The following is a 6,108-nucleotide window of genomic DNA, read 5'->3' as shown; positions in this document are numbered from 1 at the left end:
TAGCCATATCGACCAGCGCTCAACGCGCTATTGTCGCCCTTGACTCATAAGTCAATGCTTCCCGATCATCGCTCAGCGCTATTGTCGTCCTTTGCTAATAAGTCAATGCTTTTCTCAATTATATAATGCTAACAGGCATTTATCATATAGAAAATATACATATATAGAGCACTCAACATGCTTAATTAGTAATCACATGCATAATCATAACCACGCGCATTTACAGAGGTCAAGCCTATGTTCAACATTCGGGCCAAGCCCTAATCATGTACATCACATGATGGGTGCAATTTTCTTACCTCAGATCCAAATGTAAAGTAAAATAAGAACGACCCTCGAGAACGGTCCTGATTCTGAGCCCTTAGCGATAACCTAGTCACAACTAATTATAGAATCTTGTCAATAATGAGTAAATAAAGGCTTCCGAACTGAATCCTAGCCTCCGGGATGTCGAATCCTACCAAATTGGGCAGTAGGATTGATCCCGAGCCCTTAGGTTTAAGTTCCCGCACTCAACACCTCCCCAAGGCCAAAAATCCCTTAAGCGTCGCAGCCCCAAGCTTCTAAGCCGTGGCTTGCCCAAGTCAAAGGCCTAAGCCTCTCTTCTCTCTAAACACATGCTGCGGCACAACCTCGCACCAGGTAACCGCCCACTCACCTCTGGGTTCAGGAGGGCCGTGGCGCCCCAAGAACAAGGTCGCGGTGCAACCCCGCAAACCCAAAATTCTCAGCTTCAAATCCTCTAAAATCTCACCCCAAATGCATACCAAACCCACCATTCAATCTCACAACAACCCTATAACCTCCCAAGCATCAAAACCCGCATTTACAATGGATCAAAAACTCACCGAACCGAAAAATCCAAATCAAAACTTAAGAAAATGGAAACTTAGAAATTCAAACTTTAATTTACCTCTAATTATGTCGTTTCTCCGCTAAATCCTCCGGCTATCAAGCTTCTAATCTTTCCTAGAATCGTTGTGACTCTAACCTTGCTTGAATCCAAGCCCTAAAACTCGAGTTTCCTTCGAAGATACAAAGAGCTGTAAAAAGGAGAATGGGAGAGAGAGAAAAGTGTTTGAACATATATCTGTTTCTGTCAGGTTACTTTGAGCTCAAGTAACCTTAAGTAAAACCCAAGGCTTGGGGTCCCCAAAACGTCCCCTAGGGTAAAATAGTCAAAATTCTCAAAATTTCCTCCTAATCTCATTATCTCCAAATATATCCTCAAATATTCATTCCCATTACCTAATGTCCCAGTAATGTGCTAAATACCCAATAAACCCCTTGACTCACCCCGAGTCAAGTATTGGTCACGTTGTGACTTTCCCACTAACTTGCTCTCTAGGATCGCCTCGTGCCGAGTAACCCAAATATATCCACATAATAATGTGGTCCCACACATATATCACATATATGCCAAATATACCCATAATAAGCCAAATTATGAAAATTGCCCTTCTGATAAGAAACGAGCCCACATGCATATTGAATACACCTAAACATGCATATCAAGTCATATCATAATATAACTTACAGAATCATACAATGATACACATAAATATCACATATGCACATAATTCCATAATTTTCCATCCTGACCCCATAATCAAGGCCCTAAGCCTTATAAGGTAATTTGGAACGTTACACGCGTAGCCTCCTAGAGGAGATGCAACGCATGTCAACCTGACTTGGCGCCCCAAAACTTGCCTCAAAACATCTCCGAATGCCTCCAAACTTTTTGGGTACTCTTATATACTCCAAAGAAATACTTTGGACCCAAAAAGATAATTTATAGATACCTATACCAAAAGTCAACTCGCTCATGTTGACTTTAGTGAAACAGTTATGGTTTTTGCACCTCTTCGTGCCTAACCAATTTCACTATGTATTTAACCAATCATAACATGTATAGCCCCTTATACACCTCAACAAAATAGTATAGTAGAAAGAAAGAATAGAACTTATTTAGAAATGGTTAATGTTATGTTATTACATGCTAAATTGAATTATGCATTATGGGGTGAAGCCTTGCTATCCGCATGTCATATTTTAAACTGTATTCCTTTAAGAAAAAAAATCAAATATCACCATATGAGATATGGAAAGGAATGAAACATAATTTAGGTTATCTTAAAGTATGGAGGTGCCTTGCTTATTGTAAGAGCACTAATAACTCTTGAATAAAGAGTTATTTTTCATACTTTTGAGCTTATAATTTTAGAATTAGGTTGAGTGATGTTTCTGTATTTTGTTATTTTTAGTTAATTTTTTTCCTTTTTGTGTTCTTGTGTCCTTTTTGGTGTTTTAGAGCTGAAGGTAGAAATTAAGGAATTTAGGTATGAAATTGTCCAAAGAAAATAATGAAAAGTGAAAAGGCTCTTATTTGTTTATTGTGTGCTGAAATATTAGGTTTGCAAGAGCATTTTCAACAGGAATCAAAGAGGAAAAGTCAGCATATATGGGAAAGACAAGTGACATTTCATTAAGTGACTTGTCAAAGGGTAGTGAGGTGGCAACAAATTAGACTATCAGCTGCATTTTAGAAGGAAGATTCTAGAGAAAAAGGAGGAGGCTCACGTGGAGTGCTTGGAGGGCATTTTTGGCAAGAGAGAAAATAGGGTTTTGTAACCTAGCAAAAGAGGAGAAAGAGGACAGCCTCCATTATTGAATTTTTTCAGCCATTTTTTTTGGAGAGATTGGAGAGAGCTGGAAGGACAGGGGAAAGGAGGAAGGAGAAGTACAAGAAGTCCAAGAAGAGAAAAGAAGAGGAATCTTATATCTCCATTGAAGAAATTTTGTTCTTACTCCCTCTTTCTCTCATGAGCAGAATTGAAAGTGGATTTATGCTCTTTAAATTAGCCATGAACTAATCTTTTGTGGCTTGAATTGTTGATGAACTCTATGTCTTAATTCTAAATTTCTAGCACTTTATTTTAGTAATTTACCCATTGTTCATTCAATTGTGCTTAATGATGAATTCTTGTTATTGCTTGATCACCAATTACAAAATATTGAGTTATATTTGTGCTGGGAAGTTTGAATATAATGGATAGATTTGAATGACACAAGTGGATAATCTTGTTAGAATATGTTCGTGAATAGCATAGGAATGTGTTAGTTGTCGTGTATAACAATGATGAATTGATGCTTCATTATGGGTTCTTTAACTTGATTGGCATTGGAATATGATAAATTAGGTGGAAAAATTAATATCATGGGTCATGGAAAAGTTTCATGAACGTGTTTTGAATTCTTTTTAACTCTGGGTAGTTTGCTGAGATTTTGATGCAACAAAATGTACAGGTCAATTGACATAGAGGGATTTAATAATTCAAGCCTATTGTAACCAATCAATTTTATCTCACTTTTATATTAGCATTGCAGTTTATTTTTGAGCATTTTTAATAGATTCCAAGTAGTGTTAGCTTACAAAAATCAAAACAATTTAATTTGGTTACTCTTGTGTAATTGTTTGGTAATTAATTGACGCATTTATTTTTAATTTGCAATCCATGTGGAGATGATCTTGTATACTTATCGCTTTATTACTTGTTTTGTGACTGTGTACACTTGCACATATTTGATTGAATAAATATCACAACAAGCATGGATCCTCAAAAATCTAAATTGGGTCATGGGGCTATAAAGTGTACATGTGTGGGTTATGCCTCAAATAGCAAAGCCTATAGACTATTGGACTTAGATCTAATGTAATAATTGAATATAAAGATGTCGAGTTCTTTGAGAATATGTTGTATAATGACAACAATCCTCAAGAACCTATTCTACTTAAAGGGTTTCAAGAGGAGACATCATTAAGGGTTGAAGATCAACCCATATTGCCTAGAAGAAGCCAAAGGCTCACAGAAATGGGATCAAATGAAAAATATTCTCAAGTAGAAACACTCCTCTAGTAGAGGGAAACCTTGAAGAAGTCACATGCAAGTTTCCTATGATTCTTCAAATTGAGAATGTGTCATTGACCAAAACATTGGTCAACAAGTATGCATGATTATGTGTATTGAATGTGTTTAAAGACCCGTTTTTGTTAAAAAAAATGGGCATTTTCGTAATTTTGACCCAGTGAGGGTACATTTGTAATTTGTATATGCTATGTGCTTGAGACCACATTATTATGTGGATATATATGATTTTCGGCACGACTGGATTCTTTCCAGGAGTTTTAACTAAAAAGTCACAACGAGGATAAATACCTGGCTTGGGTCGAGCCTAGGGGTATTTTAGGAATTTCAATATTTTGGGATTATTGGTAAAATAAAATTAATTGGTGGAATAGTTGTGTTTGATGGATTAGTTGATAAATTTGGAGACTAGTAATTTATTTGAGTTTTAAGGCTAATGACCAATATGACCTTGAGGTTAATTAGAGGATAAGTAAGTGTGACGGGCAAATCGATCTTTTGAGCATGAAACTAGACAAAAATCTAGCTAAGTGCTGAAGCACTTCCCTTACACGTTCTAGAATACTCATTTCCTCTCCTTTGTTCTCTTCAAAGTAACCAAAAAAACAACTACCCAAAACCAAGCTTGAGCTCTTGAGTTTGAAGAATTTTAAGGAGAATTGAAGCTTTTAAGGGAAATTAGCAGCTGTTAAGTCATCCTCAACAAGCTAGGATTTCGAAATTTTGCAGCAAGAGGTATAAATTTTCTCTCATGTTCTTCCTTCTTTTCCTTGTTTGTTCTTGGGGGGAACTTGGGAGTTTGGGTCTAATTTTCAAAGTTAGGATCCTAGGCTATTTGATTTTGCGTGTAATTGATAGAAACATGTTTACTAGCTGTTCTTAAGCTTGGAATTGGATTGAAAACTAAGGATTTGCTTAGAATTTTTGGATTTGTGGGAATATGGGTTTAGAAGTCTTAAATTTCCAATTCATGTGTTTTGGTTGGGATTTGTTGTTTGATTGGGATTTAAATGATGTATAAGAGTATTTTATGTATTTTGAAGTTTGAATTATGAGTTTGCTGCATTTCGAGGTCGATTTTTGGGGTTTTGGGGTTGGATTGGTACTCTGAAATTGCAGAGGAAAGAATTGGGGAAGAACAAAATTCTGGGCTACGATTTGAGTTTCCAGGGACCTAGTGTGACCACGCTAGTATCCCAGAGACTTAGGGATTTTGCAATAGTTCAACCGCGCTAAGGGCCTAGAAACCCCAAAATTTTGGCTAGCGCAATCACGCTAGGTGTCCAGAAATTGTTTTTTTTTTCTTCTAATTTTTGGGAGATAGGCTCGGGGTTTCGAGGATTCAATATGGGGGCCCACTTGTGAGCTCGGAGGACAATTCCATTACCTTGTTGAATGGAATTGGAGGTCTTGAGAGCTAGGGTTTAATTTTGGAGATCGTAATTGGACTTAGTTTCTGATGAGCGTATCATTGATGTTGTGACTAGGGTTTCTGAGGGGCTTGAGAAAAGGATCGCACTTGAGTTCATTCTGTCTTCAATATAGGACTATAGGTAAGAAAACTAGCACATGCACCCAGAATAGGGCATCGACCCTTATGTTTGAATGTTGTTATAACCGTGCATTGAATCTGTTTAGGGTTTAATACCCTTATTGCATAATTGTATATTGCTTGTCTGTGGTTGATCGACATAGGCTGTATTCGGTGATAATCATGCTAAATATAGGTCGTGATAGTAGGTCTACTATGGGGGTGTTGTACACACTCACCCAGCAACGAACGTAAGCTTGGCGCCCCAATGATGAGCCTTGCTTGGCTTAGGTCGTGTAAATTGTTGATATGCTTAATAGAGTTTGTTTATTATCTGCGGAGCATGTTGTTCATTGTTTATGATTCATTGGATATTTATTATACCATGTTGGGTTTTCTTGATGGACCTTGGCTCACAGGTGCTATGTGGTGCAGGTAAGGGCAAAGGAAAAGTGGACCAGCCATGAGTTGGAGGACTCTAGAGTAGCCTGTATGTGTTTGGCCGTCAGGGTCAGGATATTTTGAGGGACTTAGAGTAAAAGTTCACTTTTGTCTCTTAGGTCGACAATTTTGAGATCATTAAATGTAATTGTATTTTATTTAAACTCTTTTGGGATCCTTTGTAAATGTTTAAGGTTTTAATGAAAAGTC

The sequence above is a fragment of the Humulus lupulus genome, chromosome 1, assembly GCF_963169125.1.
Source record: "Humulus lupulus chromosome 1, drHumLupu1.1, whole genome shotgun sequence".
NCBI lineage: Eukaryota > Viridiplantae > Streptophyta > Magnoliopsida > Rosales > Cannabaceae > Humulus > Humulus lupulus.
Note: the sequence above shows the minus strand (reverse complement) of the source record.